Raw genomic sequence first — 25,465 nt, 5'->3', positions numbered from 1 at the left:
CTTCATTTAGAGTACACAAATGTATTGACCAAAATGTGATATTTGCAGGGGAGAATGTAAACAGTGTAATTCAAACAAAACCCATACCAGGAAACACATACTTAAAAGGGGATGGGTCAGAGAGACTACTTGAAATGTTCAAGGGGAGGAAGGCAGATGAATGAAGAGAGGAAAGGGTAGGAATTCAGCCAGAATTTTCAAAACATATCCAGAGAAATTAAGAAATTGAGGTGAAGGAATGGGTTGGGAGGGGTAGGAAAGAATGATGAAATGATGTATTGTTCACAATACATTATATTCATAAACTGATTTGTTGAATGGTAACTACTTTGGACAATTAAAGATTTTATATATCAATACATCTATATTTATCTATGTATCCATGTATCTATGTACCTATCTATCTATATCTATCTCTCTCCATATATATATATACACTGAAAGTATATATATATACATGTACATATATATATACATATATATGTATATATATGTACATGTATATATATATATATGTATATATATGTCAGTAACCTGACAGGCTACCTTGCAGGCAGAGCAGCAGTTGGGTAGGGCTATAAGCACAATTTTATAAAGTTGAGTTCATGTGGAATGTAAGAGTGGAAAACTGTGTTGTGGAAAGGGTTAACATTTATAATTATCCCTTTCAAACAAGGGAGAGGTAAATTGCATGCCATTTGAGATTGCAACCTCCTGTGTCACCTGTTTTCAGATAAAAGCCTGTGTCACCTGGTTTCAGGGAAAGGCAGTTTTGTTTTTGCTGAAGGTCTATGGTGACAGACTGGGTAAGAGGTTGGAGGGGGAAAGGCTAATATATATATATATATGTATATACATATAGAAAGATATCTAAATATACATATGTATATGATTATGTATTTGTGTGTGTATATATGAAATGTTAGAAATTGAAAAGGCATGGTTGTATATACCTGGAATCCCAAAATTGAGGAGGTCGAGATAGGAGAACAAAGCCAGTCTAGATTATAAGGCAAGACCCTATATTAACCAAGAGTCAGTAAAATTTCATTGATTGCGTGAAACATTTAAATATCAATGGTGATATTCAGACTTATTTTGAGAATTCATTTAGGTTATACAAGAACACAATAATTTTGGCATTATGGTATAATTTCAGCTGAAATGAGTGATAATGACTATAAGGATGATAGTGCTGAAGCTTATGACCTTGATAGTCATTTTATGCCTGACCCTAAATTCTATTAAAACAGTAGGCCCTGGTGGCTCATGCAAAGTTCAAAACCAGCCCAGGCAGAAATGTCCATTAGATTCTTATTTCCAATTAACCAGCACAAAGTCAGAAGTAGAGCTGTAGCTCAAGTGACAGAGTGCTAGCATTGAACTAAGGAGCTCATGGACAGTGCTCAAATACTAAGTTCAAGCCCTAGGACCAGCATAAAAAATCTATTAAAATATAATGTAGACTTACTAGATATTAGAATACAGTTGATACTACTTTATCTCTTTCATACCCACACAAAAAGAAATGTTAAAAATAATGTTGGTATCTCCCCTTTGTAGATGAAAAGATTTGGGACTCTAAGGCAAGAGCCTCATTTTCCATTCTAGGCATTACATTATACTATAGAGTACTGCAAAATTCTTTCTAACCCCCACCACTACCCCCAGTAAAAATTGGATTATTTTTCTGGATAAGATTTTCTATATTTCAAAATATCCCTACACATTTTTTCAGTTCTTATTTGGTACGCTACTAAAAGAGGTTATTTTAAACAGAATATTAGTCTGAGATGAAACTGTACTATCAAACTAACAAGTTGAATTGGAACTCCTCCATATAACTTCTTCATGATTATATAAAAATGGTTGCACAAATAAATATTTCTTCAATAAAATAAATCCCCCTTCCAAAACCCAAGGCCCATTAGATTAGCTCCTACATAAAATCTTGCAAAATGTTGGTAAGAATTAGAGCAATTTAATTCTCAAGAAAAACAATTTCTTGTGAAAATCCATTAATCCTAGAGACCAGTAATTCCACTACCATGTACACATCTATGAGAAATGAAAACAAATAAATCTACTTACAACTCTTACTGTGTATCATAAAAAAATACTTTTGGAGCTGGCATGGTGACTTATACCTGTAATCCTTGCTACTCAGGAGGCTGAGATCTGAGGATGGAGGTTCAAAGCCAGCATGGGCACTGAAGATCCTGAGACTCTTATTTCCAGTTAACCACTAGAAAATGGGAAGTGGGGCTGTGGCCTTGAGATGAAACACTTAAGGACAGCACCCAGGCCCAGAGTTCAAACCCACAGACTGACAAAAAAAATGTAATAATAGGGGCCAGGAGTTTGGCCTAGTGGTAGGGTGCTTGCCTCGCTTGCATGAAGACCCAGGTTCAATTCCTCAGTACCACATACATAGAAAAAAGCCAGAAGTGGTTCTGTGGCTCAAGCGGTAAAGCTCTAGCCTAGAGAAAGCCCAAGAACAGTGTTTGGGCCCTGAGCTCAAGCCCCAGGACTAGCTCACACAATAGAGGTGAATCTTAAGTACCATTTATTTCTGAGCAAAAGAAGATGGTTAGCACATGTTGCCAGGAATAGACAAACTTTCCTGTGGTGACATTACTCAGGACAATAGTTGCCTGGGTAGGGGCACCAACTAAGACAAGGTAAGAAGGGTTCTGAGTTAATGAAAATGGTCAGTTTTCATAGGAATGGCTTTCACAAATGTATCTATTTGTTAAAATGTATTCATTGTAATAGGATCTATGCATTATACTATATGCATATTATATTACAAAATGTAAGTTACACTGTGATTAAAAATACAAAGCAGGGGGCTGATATTGTGGCCTAGTGGTAAAGTGTTTGCCTAGCATGCACGAAGACTGGAGTTCAATTCCTTGCTACATAGATAAAGCCAGAAGTGGTGCTGTAGCTCAAGTGGTAGAGTTCTAGCCTTGAGGAAAGCCGAAGGACAGTGCTTAGGCCCTGAGCCAAGCCCAGGACTGACAAAAAAAAATGAGTTGTAATTACGTTTTTTAAAACATGAAAGTCTTCAATTTATTTATTATTTATAGAGCCAATACCCCAAATAAACAATATTGAGATGTTCATTGCAGTAAATCATGTCATTCGGATTGTTGCTTTTTGAAGCTTCTGCTGATTTCTTTCAATATTTTGAGATTTTATTTGTTTAATGTTTTTTATTGCTATTGTAAAGGTGATGTACAAAGGAGTTACGGCCACATAAGTAATGAGCACATTTCTTTTTGAAGTGTCATCTCTCCCCTTGTTTCCCCCAATTTTCCCTCCTGACTCCCAACCCCCATAAGTTGTACAGTTCATTTCCAACATTGTGTCTAGTGAGTGTCACTCCTGCATTTGTTCACCCTTTGTCCCACTGCCTTTGAGCTCCCCCTTTTCCTCAGGAAAACTCATAAACTTACAAGACAAAAGGTACAGAAATCAAACACAGTGACAGAGGAGATGACAAACAAAAAGTAAACCAGAAAGCAAAATAACAAAGTCAAATCTATTTCCATTTCTTGGAGTTTAGTTCTATAAACATCATTTTATATGACTATTACACTTTTGTGATCCTCTCCTAAGAATATCCTCCTTTGGTTCCACTGTGTGAATGTTTATAGTTTTATATAGTTTATCAAGTCCATATGTAATTTTGTTGTTTTTGTCTTTTTTGTCCAGTGCATTATTGTAGACTTATAGGTGCATTCTAGTTATGACAAATGAGGGAAGCCATGGACCCTATATTTCTTTGGATCTGGTTTACTTTGCTTAATATAATTTTTTTTCAAGTCTTTCCATTTCCTTATAAATGGTACAATACTGTTCTTTCTGATGGAAACATAAAATTCCACTGTGGATATATACCATATTTTCTTGATCCATTCATCTCCTGAGGGGCATCTGAGCTGATTCCATATCTTGGCAATGGTAAACAATGCTGCTAAGACTATAGTTGTGTTGGTAGCTTTAGTGTGGCATTGCTTCTGATCTATTGGGTAGATGGCCAGAGTGGGATTGCTAGGTCATAAGAAAGCTCTTTATGTGTAGTCTTCTGAGGAATGACATGCTGCGTTGAAATTTGGCTTGAATTCAGACCATGTCTTGCTCACTGTTGCCAGGCAGGCAATTAGACTTTTCACTAGAGTTGTATTTCATTTTATCACTTTGTAGTGAAGATTAGTTTTAATGAAAAACAAGAAACAATTTATATATGATTTTTATTGCTAATGTTCTAGCCCCAAATGTCTTCCTCGCTGCTATAGAAACAGTAATGATCCCCAGAATCTAATTAGCCCTATTGCTTCAATAACTCTGAGGTTAGCTGAGCACATAGTTATCCAGGTAAAAGCCACACTCTACCGTCTTTCTCAAATCCCAGGATGAATAGATGAGAGAGTTCTGTCTACTTAAAATAGGCAGTCTATATAATATCTAGCTTATCTCTTAAAGAGCAAGAAGTGTGCTTTCTCCTCTCTTTTCCTTTTCTGTTGCCAAAATGTGTACCCTAACAATGACCCATCCCTAAGATAAAGGATGTTTGAGTTCTCACCTGTCAAGTCCCTAGTACAGCCTGGGGCCTGGTTTATAGAGAAGAAATAAGAAATAAACTTCTCTCTATTATTTTTTTTGCCAGTCCTGGGCTTGAGCTCAGGGCCTGAGCACTGTCCTTGGACTTTTCTCAAGGCTAGAGCTCTACCACTTGAGTCTCAGCACCACTTCTGGCTTTTTCTAAGTATGTGGTACCAAGGAATCGAACCTGGGTCTTCGTGCATGCTAGGCAAGCACTCTACCACTAGGCCAAACTCCCGGCCCCAAACTTCTCTCTATTATATACTACTGTATCTAGGTCTACTTGTTTCATCCAACAAATCAATATCCTAATTAATATAAGCAGTCTAGGTTTAGACAGCCTCTTCAGTACTTTGATTTATGAATCATCTAATATCAGGTTGATATGCAGTCTCTGAAGTAGGAATGGCTGTCTCATTAGATCTTTCAGCATCTACAACTGGGCGTCCAGCCTTGAGTGAGGTCAGAGCTACCCTGTGTGGCTCACTGACTTCCTCATAAAACGCACATCCCAGCTGTGAGAAAATGAAGCCAGGAGTGAGGAACCTTCTCAGTCTGTACATCTCTAAAGGAAGACCATGAGATCAATCAATTTTGTTCTACAATGCCACTTCTACACTCTCCAGAGAGCTGATTGTCCTATCAGACAGCTCTGACCTTCAGAGTTTCATTCCATCTCACCACTTTCCATCTTGTTTACTTTTCTTTCCTTTGTCCCTGATTTTGACACAGCAAGCTTGTTCCAGCTCTGCTTTTCCTTTGGCCTTACATTGTCCCCTGGATCAGGGCTCATTTTCCTGCCTTGGAAGTGCCAAGAGACTCAATTAACTACTTAGATGTTTTCCTACACTTTGCACCTCCGGTAGTACATTGACTTCTTTAGCACATTTAAAAAAAAAAAAAAAAACTTCAAACAAGCCATGAGGGAAGCAGAAACATTCTGTTATCTTCAATTTATAGCTGAGCTACTTCAGACACAGTGAAAATAATACGTCCAAGATTACATAAAGAAGTACAAACCTGGGTATCCTGATTTCCTGGCTAAGAGTTCATTAAACCATAATCTGTCTCTCTGGTAGTCTGTTGGAAGTACAGAGCACAGCCATGGGTGCAGCACTGTTCTCTGGATAAGGTCATGATGGATGATGAATGAGGCTAAAAGAAAAAGGTTTTATATTCCTACAAATTTATCATCCTCCCCTATTATGTACATTCGTATTATACACATCCTGTCTTCTAAAGACTGGATATGTGATTATCTATCATCTATCAAATATATAACATTTATATATAATATATTGTATTCATTGTATATATAAGAATGTAGATTATATATAATTATATATGAAACAATACATTTCCCTTTAAGCCACTCTCCCCTCAAACATTGCCCAAGATTTTTTCAACATCTCTTAATCTCAAGAAAGTACACATATCTCGTGTATTTATCTTGATGGTTCTCCATTGAGACTTTACAGTAAAACCCCTTATTAAATCAATATGTTAATAATATTATCCTTGTTTCTATTTTTAAAATTTTTAACAATCCATTCTGTATGTTGACCCTTCATCGGAATTCTAAGTAGTAAATGCAACCCTGGTGCTTCCTGTTTGAGATACTTTCATTGTCAAATATCTGGTTGAAGCCAGACATGGTGGCTCACACCTATAATCCTAGCTACTCAGGAGGCTGAGATCTGAGGATCAGGGGTCAAAGCTAGCCCAGGAACTAAAGTCCGTGAGACTCTTATCTCCAATTAATCACTAGAAAAGAGAAAGTGGTGCTGTGCCTCAAGAGATACTATGCTAGCTTTGAGCAGAAGAGTTCAGGGACAGCGCCCAGGCCAAGAGTTCAAGCCACACAACCAACAAAACAAAATCTGGTTGAACTTTACACTCTTTATCCTTACATGAAGATTCTCATGCATCGCTGGGCATTCCTTTCTTTCCCTCCTCTGCATCTACACTTTCTTCTATCCATAGTGAGCCACTTGAATTTCTTTACTGCCTCCTCTTTGCTGTTTGTGTGCCAAGATTCAAAAGCTCAAGTATCTAGAGATGTCACATGTAAGAGTAGCATGATACTATAAGGTAATAGGGAATGGCAGGATTATGACATGGGTGCATAAGAAGATTCAAATTCAAATCTAAAATTCAATGCTAACATCAAATGTAACTGTTCTGAAGAACTATTCCCATTACAGAAAGGCAGATTCCAACTTTGGTCTTATCCCTTTCTACTTCATCCATTAGTAGCAGCTCTATGTCCTTCTACTTGGTCTCATTCACTACATCCAATTCTCTTGTATTCAACTCCATCTTTGTTTCCTCTAATCACAGGCCTTTTGCCCTGGATAACTCCTCCCCTAAAACATCCCTCTTTTCAGTTTTCTGTCAGCAGTCTTCAAATGTGAGACCTTCAAAGGAAGAAATTGGCTGTGTATTATTTATTCTGAATTTCCAATGTCTACATACAGTTGGTGCTCCACATATATTTCAGCACACGACTGTGTAAGTAAATCTATCTTAATCTGGATAGGATACATGGCAATCATTAAGTGATCTGAATACAGGGTTCTGCTCCATAAATTTGGAGGCAGTACTAATAAAGAATGTGTTGCTCTATCTATTTTAATATGAAATTTGGGGTGAGGGAGGATTTAAAGAGGTTGAAAATATAAGACTTAGCAAACAACTGAGTGGAGAATCACTTAAAGAGTAATGTCTTGGATAAAATCCGTATTTTTTTTTTTGGTTTTGGTCTTGAATGGCTTGGATTCACATTGTACCAATTCCCAAAACAAGGAATAAATATTAACTTGGCAAAATTCAAAACTATTTATTTGAGCCTCACTCATTTTCTCCTCATTTAGAGCAGAATTCTCTGTGGTAGAGTTGTGAGGTGACGTTTTCCTCAAGGTCCTTTGTTATTTTTTTCTTAAGTTTAAACAGCTGAGTATTACTAATTAACAGCTTAAGTGGAAATATGCTTTCATACTGGAAAGCACAACTGTGCTGTTCTTTTTCTTTGTTTTGCAGTTAATTGATTTTCATTGAATAGTATATAATGGAGAAATGCCACCACATCAGCATTTCATTTCCAAACAAATACCACATTACCAATAGCAATTAAATATGACGATCATAATCTCATCACCAATACTCTACATGTGTATAATGTGGCAAGTTAACTTAGATAATGGTGTCATAATTGGCTGGAAAATGAGGTTGGAGGGATAATAGCATCAGCTATTAAAAAAGAAATGAATGAGCAAAACTTGCAGTATCATTCTTGCAAGAAGAAAAGAAATGGCATGCAGAACGAATCTTTACAGGAGAGCCAAATAAGAAACAGAGATGAATTCAAAATAGAGTAACTTGCCAATTCCCCTAGAAGAAGGAAATGAAAGACCCACTTCCTCCTTTGAAGGGCTAGGAGTTTCCACGAAGCAGTAGATACCCAATAACTAGGAAGCACAGCTATTACTGAATAGAAAGGAAGCAAAATAGGAGAGCCATTCGGTCGTGAAGTTAGATCTGCCAAGGCAGATCTGCAAAGGGATTAAGGCCATCAAGCTACTGCCTCGCTAGAATGAGATCATTAGAGGAACGTGATTATAATCAAGCTACTTCTGTGCTTGACACTAGGATGCTACATCTGCCTGACACTGCAGGCTCTGAAGAAACTGCTGATTGAAAGGGGTGGGGGGGGGCGTCGCTGGTAAGTAATAGTAAATTGGAGGCAGATCAGGACTTTTACTTTGAATTCAGTAGGGAGAAGACTGTTGTAGAAACAAGGTCAGAGTTGGGATCAAAATCTTTTCCGTTCTCTCCTCCTCCCCTCATTTGGGAAACATGAGTAGATTCAAATCTCTGTTCAACTTGCAAGAAGAGAGCCCCACCAATAGTTCTGCCACATGACTATACAAATCTTTCCCAAGCTAACAAAGAATGCCAGGTCTTTCTCATTTATTAAGGGAAATTCTGAACGCAGGTGATGTTTTGGGGCATATATACAGGGATCTGGTTGGCGAGTCCTTGGATGCTAGGAGACAGAAGCTAGTCCTGGTCATTAAATGGAAATCTGCTTAGGGAAGTACCAACCCATGAAGTAGTACAATCAAACGCAGGGGCCAGAGCTTTACGGTTGTAGCAGAGTTACAGGGGAAAAATAAACAGTGAATTCCAGTTCTGTCTCATGACCCCACTATTTATGACTAGAAGAAACAGCCACCTTGGGTGAGATGGGGAATTGAGGTCCATACCATTTACCAACCTAAAACACTTTAGTGGTCTTAAACATCAAAGTGCAGCATCATATGTGTGGCCCTCCTAGAAATACATGGTGTCTTTCTTCCACATAATCCCTCTACTGGGACAGAACTGAATGCTCAAGATTCCACCCCGCCCCCCATGATGAATATGTCTCATTTAGCTTGGTGGCTTCACACTCAAACATAGCGATGGAAGGCTGTGGTGCCTGCCCCCAATGAATCCTCATCTTTTAATAATGATGTGGATGGCTGACAGAACCACTTCTTCCCTACCTCTGACTGTCTGGCATCTGCTATTGTTTAATATATGAACCAATGCAAGAAAAGCTCGCTTTACTTAAAAGACTGCTCTGCCAACAGAATACACTCAATAAATGCAAGATGATATGCTTATTTTATTTCAGAAATTTGCAATTGTCATCTGCTTTTATTTCTGCTACTAGACTACAAATAAAACATAAGAAGGCAGGCATGTTGTTCTCATTGCTGTCCTTCTAGTTCTATCTCCAATTAGAATGTCTACGCCTCACTTGTTTTCATTCTTATGGAGATCTCAATATGAAGAAATTTAAAGGTAGAAATAGCCAGATTTGAATTCTAACTCTGTCTATTACTTCAGAGGGCTTTCAGAGTAATTGCTAACTACTAGATCCTGAGCTGTTTTATCACAAAATAAGAGACATTACTTACATAGTCCTTCTTAGGCTTATATAAGATTATGTTTGTTCCATGTGGCAGGTGGTGTTGCTTTTGTATACAGCCCTTCCCTGCAAATCAAAAAGAAATCAATCTGGATGTTTGAAATGGGTACGCATTAACAGGAAAAATTTAACATCAAGAGTTTTTTTTTCCTCAAAAAAACTTCAGCTACAAAAAGGTGAGTCAGATAAGCTTTCTTAAACTTTGCTGTGAAATACAAAAGAATATCATTGTGTGCAGTTGGCAGAGCCTTATCCTGAATGTGAAACTTGAGAAAATCCAAATGTACTGCTAGCTTTTAAAAGTCAGTCTCAGAAGTCTGATTTTATTTTACTTTAGGCGTGATTCACTGTAAAACAATGTGTAGTCTTAAAAATAAGGAATTTAAGACACTGGGGCCTGGCATGTGGCACATGACTATAATCCTAAGTATTCAGGAGATACAAATCAGAAGGACTGAAGTTTGAGAACAGGCCAAACAAAGAGGTAGCAAGATTTTATCCCAATTGCAATCCCGATACGGGGATAAATACCTGCAATCCTAGCTAAAGGGGGAAACATACTTAGGAGGATCATGCTTTAAGTAAACTGGGCACTTGGCAAAATTACAAGACCCCGTTCAAAAATCAAATAAAACAACAAATGGGTAGGGTTAAAACTCAAGAGGTAGAATGTCTGCCTAGCAGCCTGATAGCCTAAATTCAAGCACCAACAGCTCCAAAAACAACATCAACAACAACAGATTGCAAATAATATTTCCCTTTGAACTTTGTGCTAGGAGAAAATACTTTTATGTTTTGATAAGACTCCTCCATCTCTCTCTATATATCTATTACTATCTCTATTTCTTCTTTCCTTTACATTTTTCTTTTTCATTAAGAATAAAATGGAATTCACTATAGGATCATTCAGATAAATAAAAACTATAGTAGTATTGGTCACCCAGGTCTTCTTTTTGACTTAGAATTAGAAATAGAGATAGAAACAGAGATTGCATATTTTGGTTCAGCTTCATAAGGTCTCAACATCAGACCTAACCATTTTTGACCAATGCAGAGTAAGCTGATACAAATACATCTGTCTGGGTTTATTTTGTTTTGTATGAAATTACTGTCACAACTCAAGCTAGACTCTACACAGGTAAAGGAAAGGAGCATAAGGCTCCTTGCACAGGAAATCAGGTTCTGCCTAGCAGCAGGTCAGAGTGAAATTGGCCCCATTGTTCAGAAAGGGTATTTTCCCTGTGCACTGGAAGTCCAAGAGACTTCTCTCCTAAAAGTTTGCTGTTTTTAGGAAGGGGTTAAAGAAATATAATCTCTCATATGTAGGTATTTGTTATGGCCTAAACGTATAATAGTAATTGCCAGAGGTTCTGAATGGGAATGAAGGAGAAATGAGAGACAGGACTCATGCAGTGCAATCACAGTAGTGCAACACACTAAACCTCATTCATTTGTACAACAAATACATAACAAACAAAAAGTTTTTATCAGGAGGCAGAGATGTGAGGATCACAGTTCAAAGCCTGCCCGGGCACCAAAGTCCATGAGACTCTCCAATTAATCACCAGAAAACCGGAAGTGGTGCTGTGGCTCAAGGGGTAGGACAATAATAGCCTTGAGCTGAAAAGATCAGGGACAATGCCCAGGCCCAGAGTTCAATCACACCACAGACAAAAAAAAAGTTTTTTAAAGAAGAATCAAGTTATAGTTATAAAACTACTGGATTTGTTAATTCACAGAATCATCTAACTGTCCCAAGTTCATCCAACGATGCATACACTCAATCTACACTTAGGGAAGTCAAATTCAGAATTGGGAACTGGTGGCTCATGACTATATTCCTACCTTCTCAGAAGGCTGAGGTTGGAGGATCAAGGTTCAAAGCCATCAGGTACAGTAATATCTGGAGCAGTGACTCAAGAAAAGAACATCACCTTTGAATGAAAAATCCATGTGACAGTACTCAAGCCCTGAGTTCAAGTCCTAATACCAGCACAAAAAAGTTACTTTTCTTGTGTAATTCATTTGTTCATTTTACTCAAAGGAGCTGTTTCTAAAACACCTAATGTTTTTCAAATCCTGGAGGCACAAATGTGCCTGAGATAATGTCGATAATTTTTGAGTCTCACAAGTGGATAGATCACTAATAATAATAATAATAATAATAATAGCAATAATGAAACGACACACCCTTAGAGAAACCCAGTATGAGATCAGGAAGGTAGATTTCGCCTAGGTGGTTATCAAAGATGTCAGAGAGAAACTAAAAAAAGAAATTTTACCTAACTTAGCAAATATTTGGCATTGACAGACTCTAATGGGTAAAAAAGTGCAGTAAAATATTTGGTTATTTTAACAAAGGAATCGAAAAAGAATCTCTAATAAAGAATTAAGAGATCATTAGTGTTCTGAGAGCTAGAGGATGAATACGACCAGCCATGAAAGTGGAGGACAAAAAAAGGTCATTCCAGGTAAATAGAACAGGCTGCAGAGCAGGTTACAGAAAAAAAAATGGCCATAAAATCATGGGCAAGGCCGAAAGAGGCTGCATCTGGTATAAGGGCAAAATAAGCAGTTTACATTTTGCATTGTTACGGAAGTAAATGAAAGGTTCTACCCAAGACACTGACTTAATTGTGGCTTATGTCAGAGAGATACATCCCTGTGATGATTGATCACAGCACTCGTGCAAAAAGAGAAGAAAATGTTATTGGAGAGGAATATGAGGGCTGGCATATTCTCGTTTTCCGCAAGGACAAAGGACACCAGCAAACATCTTAAAGGGAGTAGGGGTACCTGATAAGATTTTATTTTCAGAGCCAAGATTTTAACTGATTTGTAAACAAGGATTCAAAGGCTTCAGTAAAAAGAAAATGTACCAACAGGATCTTGGTGTCATGTGTTTTATTTCTATCTTGCTTCCTCCAAGAAGGAGGGAGAGCTAACTCATTAATTAGGGTAACTCCTTTTCTCAAATAAGACTTGGGTAATGGATTATGCATTCAATGAATTGAAATAGACTGGCATACTAATGCTATTGCCTTATTGAATCTAACACTTACATCTTAATGCTGTAAGAGTAATAAATAATATATGCCCAGATTTCTTCCCAGGATTCTGAGAATGATTTTTCCTCCCTCCCTCCTTCCTTCCCTCCCTCCCTCCCTCCCTCTCTTCTTACCTTCCTTCCTTCCTCTTCTTTCTTTTTCCTTTCTTTCTTTTTCTCTCTCATTTCTTTGCTTGTGTTTTTCTCTCCCTCCCTCCCTTTCTCCCCACCCACCTCCATCTCCTCTTTTTCTTTCTTGTGTGTGCCGTTCCTTATACTTGAACAGTACCTGAGTTTTTGTGCTCAAGGATAGCGCACTACCACTTGAGCTCTGCTTCTGGCTTTTTTCTTGGAGGTTAACTGAAGATAACAGAATCATAGGCTTTCCTGTCCAGGCTAGCTTTGAACCTTGTTCCTCAGTTCTCAGTTTCATGAGTAGCTACAATAGCACCTGGTCTGATATATTTTCTTGTATTAGGTATATTTAGGCTTCTTTGTGGTAAGTTTATATATGCTTTTGGAGAATATGTATTAGAACACATTAGAATTAGAATCTTAGATTTCTAGAGAGATAAGTTCCAGTGCAATAAGAGCATAAACGTGTACAGAAACAAAACAATTGATGGGAAAAACCAAGATTAAAATTGAGCAGAATTAAAAGTAGAGGAGGGATAGTTGATGTTCATATATATTTGAGTTTGGTGTCAAAAAATGGAGGAAGGACTAATTGGAAGATCTTAATTTGTTTTTATAACCTGAAAGTTAACAAAATAAGCCAGGCTGGTATAATGAGAAGTTCTGCTAGTTCTTCTCAAAGCACAGTAATGAATCAATTCATACTAAAAGTCTACAGACTTATTTATTTACCTTCATTAACAATTTATTATCTTATTATTATTATTTAACACTGTTGTCATCAAATCATCTTCATTATAAAGGAGGCTGGATTGTCATCACCTGTAATACCTTCAAGTTTAGACCCCACACAGGACATTTCTATATCTTATATAAAGCAAGTGACTGTGAGCTCTACTTTGGACATGGCTTGCTACTCCCAAATAAATTTTAAAAATTCATTTAAAATTGGATAGTGAAGTGGGGAAAACAAGATGGGGGGGGGGTAAGGGGCAGGTAATGGGGACCAAGACATGTGAAAGGGTATCAATGTATGTGAATTAATGCACCTTCTATCTGGCAAATATCATGTAACCCTTTTATTAATTACAATAAAAATATAAAAAAATTCATAAGTGGGATACCACAAATGGGATAGGAATAGAAATCATAATGTATGCTTACATTAAATGATGATTCTATTAGTAACAGAATTGAAAGCATGCCTTAAATGTTATACAGATAAATATAAAAAGATTGCTTCTAAAACTTCTAGAGAATGTGTGCTGAGTATGATTCCAGAGACACTAAGACGGAGGGTTTATACCAGATTTGAAACACTTCAAACTCAGCTTTGGAGGGTCTTCATTTTTCCAATTTGTGTGCTTCATTTATCACTGTATCAGTGCTGGTACTAGAGCTATCATTCAACAATTTGGAATTCGCTTTGCAATTTTTTCGACATAACACAATATTGTAATCAGACATATTCAAATTTGGTATTTCAAAAAGTCATTGTCTTCTCATAGAATAAATGATATTTGATACTGTCTTGAATACCATGACAGACGCTTTCACAGCAGATGGTAAGATGATTAGACTAAACGCTGAAATCTTAAATACTGGGATATGAACATCTTTCCAAAAGCAAAGGACAGTGATATACCCTTTAGAAAGCCTCTTTTTCAAGAAGTTGTTCATTTAAAACTCAAATTTTCCACAGCTCTGGGAAAACTTACATGTGCCTTGTGAAAAGAAAGGCATTAAGTTGTAGAAGGAAGTGTGAATCAATGTCAGATTGACCTCTCTTGAATCTAGATTTGCTGTTTGCCAGTTGCTGGTAATTTAATTCAAGGTCCTTGTCTGTAAATTGTGTTAAATGGCATGTGTCTCTTGGGACTTGGAAGATAATCTGAATAATTAGTACCTACAAAATACCTCATAGATATCCACTTCCTACACCTTTCCTTACTAACAAAGAGTAATGTGGATCTAACATGTATAAATGAAGGGAAAATCATATGCTGGCTTTCAGGTTTTTCTTTCTTTCTTTGTTTTTTCAGTTGTGGGGCTTGAACTCTGGGCCTGAACTCTGTTTCTGAGCTCTTCAGCTTAAGGGTAGCACTCTACCACTTTGAGCTGGAGTACCACTTCCAGTTTTCTAGTGGTTAATTGGAGATAAGTGTCTCATAGATTTTCCTGAAGGGGCTGGGTTTGAACCATGATTTCCAGAACTCAGCCTCCTGTAATCCTATTAGGATTACAGGCATGAGCCACTGGCACCCAGAATATGTGTTCTCTGTACACATTATTTTGATGGCTTTTTTATGCTAGATAGAAGTAATATAAAACAATTAAAAATCAGAAAACAACTAATGGTTGAATAAAAACATAGATACAGATATACATATCTACATATAAGGAGGCATGCAGAAACAAATTCACTCCATTTGAATTACATATTTTAACATATTTATACAATAATAGGTTTTTGCTGTCATTAGATGTGACAAAAGGTTATCCCCCTATAAATAAATCTTAACATTGACACAAAATTAATTATTTTGACCAATGTAACAAATTGCAAAATCAGACTTAAGAACTATGGTCTGTTGATTCATTGTCAAGTTTCAAAAGAACGGATTTCGGAGTTGTTCTCTGTAAGGTCTGCTCTCCATGAATGGCTTCTCTCAATTTTTGTTTTATTTTGCAGTGGACATTGTTCCTTCTGCTGTTTGCATGTATGTGCATCAACTATCAGCAGTAACCAGAGTTTTAACTGGGTGAATTACTTCCCTATGTTCTTGTACACTCTATTTGTTCACTAGTAGTTACCACTACTAGATCCAAGAGTGGTAGAAAACTTTTTAAAAAGAACCGATATATTTAATCCTGGGACTTAAATGGTTGGTTTAGGGAACACAGTCCACACTGAGCAGTCAAAGAAAAGGAAAAACAATTTTCACTCATTTCTTTGAAAACAGTCTTCCTGACCAGGAGCATGGCCTAGTGGTAGAATGCCTGCCTAGCATGCATGAAGCCCTAGATTCGAGTCCTTGGTACCACATACACAGAAAAGGCCAGAAGTGGTACTGTGGCTCAAGTGGTAAAGCACTAGTCTTGAGAAAGCCCAAGGACAGTGCTCAGACCCTGAGTTCAGCCCCAGGACTAGCAAAAATAAATAAATAAATAAAGAGAAAAAGAAAATAGTCTTCCTTAAGAAGGAAGTGCATTGGTGGCTCACACCTATAATCCTAGCTACACAGGAGGCTGAGATCTGAGGATCACAGTTCAAAGCCAGCTCTGGCTTACCTCCAATTAACCAGCCTGAAGCAGAGCTATCGTTCAAGCCTCAGGACTAGCACAAGAGACGTGAGGGGAAAATTTGACATTGTAACTATGTATGGAATAGGTAAAGGAATAGTGACAAATTTATTAGGCCAATTTTAAAAACAAAATTAATATTTCGTATAGGACTTTCAACACAAGCCTTAATGCTTACCGTTGTTTGTTTCAGTGGTTGTATAATACAGAAAGGACTGAACAAAAAATGGAAAAACACAATGTCTTAGTTTTAATATTTATTACTGGTAAATATTATTTGATATAATTAGAGTTTCACTGGAAATTTAAAGCATAATACTGAGAGCTCACAGAACTATGACCCGGTTTCTCTTGATAGTGAGTAGTTCTGTATTATCATATCACATGTGGAGATTTGTATAACTGCCTTAACAAACATTCCAAAGCACTCCATCACCAAAAACTGACATTTCCTTCTTGGGTGATTTTTTTTTTTACTGTTGTGCCATAAATTCTTCAGCTATCTCAATTACCAGCCAAAGGAAGCAGAATGTACAGGTATTTCCTCCAGAGAGTTTGGGGCAGGATCCCTATTCTTTCACCACCAAAACACAGTACTCAACACACTTATAGGTCTCCGGATTCATGTTCCTGGGGCTAGTGACTTCTCTGGTATGGCTAATTTCACTTTTATTAATTCTATTTTTGCTTTAGAGAAAAAGAGAATAATTTTAAATGTTCCTGACTACATAATTGTTTGAATATGCACTGCATTATGAAGCCCTAGGGGTAGAGGAAATGCCACAGAGAAAAAGACACGTTAATTCATTCATCACTAAATCATGCACATGCTAAGAAATAGAAAGGATAAGAGTTTTGGTACCAAACTAACCTGGGTTCTAATTGTGCTCCTCTAATTAGTAGCTTGTGGATTATTTCACATCACTATGCAAAATAGATTACCTTGTTGTTTGCCTTTTCCTGACATGCATAATCTAGTATATAGCAAATTCATAGTAAATGTTGAACAAAAGCATGAATATTGGAAATGGTATTCTGGGTAGGGTAAAGAGTCAATTTGAGTTTAAGTTGGATTACACAGCAATTAATCTGAAAGACCTTACTACAAAAAGTCTAATAGGCTAACTAGAAAGTATCAGGATGTACTTCATCCCATACAGCCACTGAATGATTTCAAAGTCAGTAGAAATATCAAATTACATTTTGAGCCTGTTTTCATAGTAGCTCAAGATTTAGTAGCAAAACAAAATAACATAACAATGTAATAATCCCGAAATGAGAAGATGGAGTCTGAACAAAGGCAATAAATTAGAAAAGGAAATGAAGGGACAGCTTTGAAATGTCTGCCCACAGAATTAAGTGTGATGGAATTAGATGACTGATAGAATTTGTAATAAGGAAGGAAGAGGAGCCATATTTGAATCTGACAATTAGAATACTCGTGATAAATACATTGAACCTAGACTGCCTACCTCTCCCTTAGAAAGGAGAGTTTTGAACTAAAAGGCTGCCTTTGCTTCTAATCCTTCTCACTTTCTGGTGTTCCTTTCAGATACAATCTGGAATTTGAAACTCTTTCCCAAGTAGAGAAAAGAAATGTATTCTCAACGGAAAATGAAGAAAGGCAATAAAGGCCAGATGTGGATAAACAGGTTATTGACGCGAATCCCTGGCAACCCTGATCCAGCCATCTATCTTTCAATTCCTTTTTCCTCCATCTATCTAACCCATATTTCTAGACTAGCTACCTCAGGTCAGGCTCTGTTCTGCTTTCTAAATATTCCCTAATGCCATGCATTTTACTGCTCTCTGAGAGTCAAATGACGGCACTGTCACCTGTACAAAGTACAGAATGACCATAATTTTTTTTATTACACTGATTGGTTCTGTTTCTTTGTGGGGACAGCAGTAAATTACTCCTTTAAATTTAGCTTTGAGACACTATAATTTCTGCTCTAAGTGGAAAAATTGAACTTCTTTCAAAGATAGCAAAATGATGGTAGTGGTTCTGGTGTAACGTACAATGACAAGCTAAAACACAACGCGCCATTACATTGCGCGTATATGGGAGTTATATATCTATGCTAAGAAGGGCACACATACTTTCTGAACACTGTGCTTAAATACACTTTGTGAGACTATTCTTTCTCTCCAAGAAGCAGAGGTGGTGTGCATGTTATGTCTAGTTAATAGAGTTGGTGCCCATGTGTAAAACGATAGGATGTAGTAATAAGGCTAAGATCTGAAGCTTCTGGCTCAAAGCCAGCAGCAGCAGGAAAGCCCATTCAACTCCTATCCCTACTTCACCACCCAAAAAAGCTGCAAGTGGAACTGTGGCTCAAGTAGTACAGTGCTAACTTTGAGGGAAAATAAAAACTCAGGAGCAACACCAAGGTCCTGAGTTCAAGCCCAAGGACCAGCACCAGAAAGAAAAAAAAAAGATGATTGTAGCACATAGTTTAGAATACTGTTAGAAGTTTTATATTTTGTCAGGTATTCTCCCAGCCTACCAGACTCCCTCACGTCTTATGGCCCCACTCTCACATGGGGACCTAATCACATTTCTCATCTCTCAGTAACCTTCCATCAATCAGGCTCCTCTTCCTCTGTAGTCTAGGCCCTATCATTGTAGACCTAGCCAATATTAGCTTCAGCAGTAAGCACACTGACTACATAAGGCATGTGTTTAATAGAGATCCCTGAAGTAAGTGGACACAAATAGAGTCATACAGATTAACTAGATATGGATAACGGATAGATAGATGATAGATAGATAGATAGATAGATAGATAGATAGATAGATAGATAATATAAATAGAGCTGACTTGCTTGGTATATTAACAGTTAATAGTTTCCTATGTTAAGTTTTACTGGGTATGGATTTCTGTACAATATGAACCAGTATGATACTTTTAACTGAAAAGAAAAAAAACTTTCAAAAGCAATTTGAATGTTTTTATTTAAGGGTGATTTTGTTCTGATACATGATGAGGTGTAGGGGGATATTTGACAAATCTTGGGTAGCGCTAGGATGGCAGCTGCTGCTAAACACTGTACAGCCCAAAGAAAGTAAAGAATTACTTGACCCCAAACACAAACAAGATTGAGAATATTGAGAAACCTTACCTCGTTTGATTTCTCTGCCTCAGTCAGAGATGGATTGTCCTTAGGTTCTGCCTGTGATGTAACTCCAGTAAGGCCTTTGGGCAGTCACTGGCCTTATATTTCATAGCAGGAGCTGCGTGATGGACTAGACTGACAGAACTTTATTTTCACAAAAGAGTTGTAGTGTTCTCCAAGATACTGATACAGAGAACTGTCTAAGCCTACAAGCTGGGACAGAGGGATTCTACTTAAAATGGTTTGGCTTAGAATCTTCAAATTTATAATGAGTCCATAAGAGATATGGCAATCTTTCAAAGCTGTCCTTTGCATTCTGAATTTTGATTTTGCCCAAGCTAGTGAGTGGTGTTATTATAATCTGGATGGCTCGCAACAAACTGCATTATCAATGCAGGCATAAGCTGCTTAGGCTGTCAGCACAGAAGACAACTCATGCTGACACAAGGGTCTTTTTGATTGAAATATTCAGTATGTTGCACAAAATATTCACCAATTTATTCTAAACAGTGTGAAAGATTTGTGTCCAACTTTAGCCTAATACATATGTGTTAGTATGTTTAAAGTAGATGAGGCTAAGCTATAGTCAGTCCTCAGTAGGTTAGGTAGATTAAATGTGTTTTCACTGTGGGATATTTCACACTTGTGATGGAATTCTACATTTTTTTTGCCAGTCCTGGGCTTGAACTCAGAGCCTGAGCATTGTCCTTGGACTTTCTCAAGGCTAGAGCTCTACCACTTGAGCCTCAGCACCACTTCTGGCTTTATTTTTTTTCTATGTATGTGGTACCGAGGAATCAAACCCGGGTCCTCGTGCATGCTAGGCAAGCACTTTAACCACTAGGCCAAACTCCCGGCCCCGAATTCTATATTTTTTTTGCGAATTAATTTAAAAATCATTCCTAATATCTAATGCACTTTTATGCATTCAGTCAAAACCTCACTTTGGTTATTGTCCATAGTGTCTATGTATCAAATTACCACACTGTACCCATAAATATGTATAGTCTTTATGGGTCTCTTCTTGTCTTTCCATACTCTTGTCTCAGGCTGAGTTTCTAGAATCTCTTCTTGGTTATGCATCGCTTTGCAAACACCTTCCTGAATATGGTCTTAGTAGGGAAAGCAAAAGTAAAAGAAGGCTTAATTTTTTTTAAAGCAGGGCCTGTTGCTAAGCAACCATTTCCTTTGTCTCTATATGAAATATGACATTGTTAAGAATGAATTTTCAGCCCTCTCTTTAATACAAAGAAACAAGGTAGGGAAGCAGGAAGGAGGTAAGAGAGGAGGAGGTGCATGGAAACCTTTACATTGAGAATGTGAAGATACAATAAGAGGGGGAGAGTGACTAAAGGAACCCACAATGGAAATTTCAACCCACAACCACCACATGGTGCCCACAATTTCAAAATGGAACAATTCTTGTATTGGCACATTTTCTATGTGAACAAACATATGGTTATAAGCATATTCTTACCTTCATTATAATCTGCATATTTCCTCTCTACAGGAAGTTGAAATGTACTGTGGACAGCTTTTTATAGCCAGATAAGAATAAAGCAGACAAAGAAATGTAATGATTGAACTTGCTCATTTGGATACCACCGACCATAATTTCTCAAATTTTTATATTAAAAACACTGGTGGTATTCTCATACTAGATTCTCTTTTGTAGTGTCACTGTTGAATCCTCAGAATAGCCTATAAATACCAAAAGTAATAAAGACAGATAATAAAGACAATGATGTCTACTGTCCAAAACAAGCTCAAAACTCATTTTCAAATCCATTCTCATGTACTATCATTGTTAGTTGATTGAGGGCCCTGCTTTTCTATGCCATGAACATTTATAAATACATGGAATATGCTAATGAGACAGACCTTTTGTTCCTCCTGACAGACAAGATATTCAAGTGAAACTTGTGGCCATTAGGACATCATGCAGCCCAAAACTAGGGCACATTTAGAAAGAAGAAATGGTTTTCATTTTTCAGATCTTGCCACTGAATGCCTAGAAAAGTTCTTTACTTCGACTTAGCAAACCAGAGGTTTCTTTAGATTTAAGGATCAAGCCTGGGTCATCATTGATTTTGCTTTGTTAATCAACAGAGCATTGTTCTGGGCACTTACTTTCTTAGGGACACATAGAAAGAGATAGTTGAAGATTTGGGGTTCTATACCTGACCACATGTTAACTTTGTTATCTCCAACATTATCATCTGGCAAACAAAGAGGCTTGATGGGAATCTAGAGAATTGAACTTTTGTCATGACTTCATTGTGAATAATTAGTTTCATCTTGGGCTTACTATCTCTCTCTGTCTCTCTCTCTGTCTCTCTCTCTGTCTCTCTCTCTTCTCTCTCTCTCTCTCTCTCTCTCTCTCTCTCTCTCTCTCTCTCTCTCTCTCTCTCTCTCTCTCTCTCTCTCTTTCTCTCTCTCTCTCTCTGTCATTGGGTGCCTAACATCTGGAATCCAGTAGTTTTGTGGTCTTGAGCTCACTGCTATCCTGAACTCTGACCAGAGCAGAGCATGGTGGGAAAGAGTAAGAATGTGGGGTACTCCTGGCTGGCTTCCAAGGAGTGCCTCATGTATACAAGCTCTCAGGACTTGTACTCACTCATCTTGGTCTGGTGTGTCTGGTGTGTCTGTCCCGAGGCCAGGATGGCCACTGAAATGCCTGTATTGGAGACATGACTTCAGCTACAGTGTCTTCCTCGCATTACCCTCACAAAGTGCTAGCAACTTTCTATGCTCACAATTATCTCTGAGCCCCAGGACTCCACTTCGTGCTTCAAGAGCCTCTTTATAGGGGATTTAGCTGGTGGCTTGACTCCAGCCACTTTCCAGTTCCCCGTGCTACTTGGTACCAGGACTGGAATTCACAGGGCCATGATATGGAACATATTGTGGCTTCTGAGAAAAGGAAAAGCTAGACAGAAGAGGCAGAGTCTGAGTTTCCAGCCTCTGTGCACAATACTGACATTCTCTTAGGTTGCTGTCCTTGTTGCCATCCAGGACTCGAGATTCTGCTTGCAGCTCCTGATGTACTACCTGTACCCACAGTAGGTGCCACTGCTGCCATTTTTGCTCCTAGGTGACGGGGTCCTCAGCTTCATGGGTGGGGAGCTTAGCCTTCACAAACTGGGTGGTCAGAGCCAGAAGCCTTTCTGCCTCAATGCTTCCCAAAGCCTGTAGCTTAAGAATGTGAGGCCTTAAACTGTTCCAAGTACTGGGGAAGCTTGGACTTTTTGGGGTCTTCCAGATCCAGCTGCTCCATCAGGTTTCCTGAACCCTGGTTGTCTTGTTCTTCTTGTGGCTGTGTCTCTGCAGCCTGCTTGGTTAGAGAAGTCAGTGTTCTCAGCACATCAAGCATTTCTCCACACAGCTTCAGATCCTGTGGGGAGGCAGCCACCTTCTCCATCATTTGAAGGACCATGTCAAGGTAGCCAGGCTTCTGTCACACATACCATAGCCCACACTGCAATTCCACCTCCCCACACTGCAATGCCAAACAATTAGGAACTTAAGCCCACTGAGTTCTCTTGTTTCAGGCCGGAAAGCAATAAGGACACACCATAGTTCCTCTCTTCTTGTCAGCTGAAGTCTGTCTTCTTTGCCAGGCAATAATATAAAATGTAGAGAGAAAGCGGCTGGATGGAAAGAACTTCAAAGACTTCTTGCATCGTGCTCTCTAAAGCCACAGATAAAGTATCTTTTTATTTTTCTTTCTTTATGAAAGAAATCTATCAGTAAATTGGATGTCGAGTTATCTGGAAAAAATTCCATACTGACCCTTCTTGACAAGGGCTTCATCTTGTGCACCATACTTTATAGATACTGTCTAATCCAGGTGTGGAGAGTAGAGTCTTTTAGGTAGCAACAGTTGGTACTCTGTTGAAGTTTGCAAAGGTAATACTCTGCATGGTTTATTTCCTTCTCAAGAGGAAATGTCCACAAACAAGGTGACAATGTTCTTTTTCTCTTGCTTCTCATTTGTGGCTGTCTGAGGAGTTTGAAGAAAGCAGGAACCATTTACCTGTGGGGGAAAGGTGAGGAGGCCTGACTGGTCTCCGAGCTTGAAGGAACTTGTACCCCAGGGGCTGCCATCTTGGCACTTACCTAATGTGTGGTTTTTAAGAACAAAGGTAAACTCCCACAAAATCATTTATAGTTATTTAAAATTAAGCGATTTAAGTATATTTTCTCATGAAAAATTCATGGTTTAGCCAGAAGTGGGTAGCTCACACCTGCAATTCTAGCTACTCAAGAGGCTGAGATCAAGCCCAGGACTGGCAAAAAAACAAAAAACAAAAAACAAATGTACTCACGTCCTTATTTATGTAACTGTAAAGCCCTCCTCATCACCTTTTCAATAAAGAGTAATACCATATTGTTTAAATCCAACTGCTGCAATAATATTCCAGGATGTAACTCAAAGTCACACATCTTCTAGGGACTTTAATCAACAATTATTTTTCTGTCCATTTTTTAATTTCTTAATCAAAGTTGTTTATAGAATTGTAGTTGGTTAAACTTTCTCAACTTGATTTAGTTTTATGTTTCCTCATGGTTAGGTTTAAGTTGTGTATTTTTGTAAGACATATTAGAAAATTGATGCTTTATTATAGGAACATATAATATCAGTTTACCTAATTAGCAGCAATATTCACTTTACCAATTGGTGTAATTAACACATGCCAAGTTTTTCTATTATATTAGTATCTTATCTTCATATATTATATTAATATCTTCTGAAGAGATATTTTTTGTAGTAAGAGACATATGTACTATTTTCCCCCAACTTAACAATGTCTTGTGAATTTCATGCCTTGTTACATTGTCTCAGCCTCCAATACAGAATTAAAGTGTGAGTGTAGAAATTTAATCATTAAATATAATATTGACTAGGCTTTTAAAACATGACTTTTGGCAAATTAGTTATTTCTCTTTAGTCCTAGTTTACTGAGAGTTTTTAATGATGAATAAGTATAGAGACATTTTATTTCAGCATGGACCCATTCCATTGACAAATGTGTATTGACAACTCCAAGTCTCGCCAGTCACTCTCAAACATATTAACTGTTAATATTATGTAGTTGTATATTTGTGTTTGTACATCTGTACATCCCAGTTACAATGTACAGCAAGAGGGTTAGCTATTTGGTTTCTAGTCAGCTGCGGTGGAGACTGCATATCAGTCTTGAAATCCCATTGCTGGAAATGTTGTATCTCAGGATTCCAGGGTAGTGAGATCTGCCTTTACTAAGTTCTCATTAAACAGATGTTTGCTTCAGTGGGTGATCCTCTAAATAAGCTAATGAGAAACAGCGATTAGTGGAGGGACTTATTCCATTTACCAAGCAACTGGACCTTTGCTTAGGCTCTCAATTTCATCTCAGCCCACTCTCTCCCCTATGACATGTATTCCAGCAAAGGACAAATGTCCTTACACACAACACTGCTTTCTGTCTTCCTATGAAGACTGTTCCTTCTACCAAGAGTGCCTTGAATCCCTTCCCCAAGCCTTCTCTCACACACCTCCAATAACTACTTCTCACCTAACATCCAGCTGTTTCACAGGTATTTATTAAGTACTCTCTTTGAGCCTGGCACCATGCAAGGTGCTGGAGAGACTGAGGTGTACATACAAAATCCCTTCCTGCACAAAGCTCACGTTGTACTGCAGCGCTGCCTGCAGTCTACACAGAGGGGCATGGCTTATCCCCACCTTCAAGGACACTAGAGCAGCTTTCCTGCTGGGGGTTATGTAGGCAGGCAAAGAAAGACCTGCAGAATTTAAGGAAATGGCCTAGCACAAAGGTAAGAAACAAGGCAGCCCTAACTAGCATACTAGTTGCAAGCTAGGCTTAGTTGTATTAACTTCTAGACCACATTCTACTCCCTTGCCCTTGACCCAGGAGTGAAATCTAGACCTGAATTTTCATGGGTTCTTAGGTGATCCCACGAGGAGACTTACCTCTCCCTGTTACCATCACATATGGACCTTTTCTTCCTCAAGAGCTTTCTTTAGGTTATTCCTCCAGCATGTTTTAGTAGCCTGATATCCTAGACTTTTTAGTCATGAGATAGGGGAATGAATAATGAGTAAATGAATGGAATGGCCCTATAACATTGTGGGGAAAATCAATAAGATGTTTGCCTGTACAGGTAATTACAGTTCTCTGGGATATAATCCCCCTCTGCAAAGCAAATGCACCAGAGCATTTCTACTTGGATCTCCAGAAGTCGAATTCCTATCATGAGTGAGCAGGCTG

The 25,465-nt window shown here is 38.0% G+C and overlaps 1 pseudogene; it reads right to left on the bottom strand.

Annotated features, from left to right (window-relative positions):
* Positions 1–22,046: 22,046 nt before the first annotated feature.
* On the bottom strand, positions 22,047–25,183 carry LOC150053613 (small ribosomal subunit protein mS27-like; annotated as a pseudogene).
* Between the last annotated feature and the right edge of the window lie 282 nt (positions 25,184–25,465).

Source organism: Megascapheus bottae, chromosome 16, assembly GCF_031878675.1.
Source record: "Megascapheus bottae isolate mThoBot1 chromosome 16, mThoBot2.hap1, whole genome shotgun sequence".
Taxonomy (NCBI): domain Eukaryota; kingdom Metazoa; phylum Chordata; class Mammalia; order Rodentia; family Geomyidae; genus Megascapheus; species Megascapheus bottae.
Note: the sequence above shows the minus strand (reverse complement) of the source record. Positions and strands in the feature narration are given on the sequence as shown.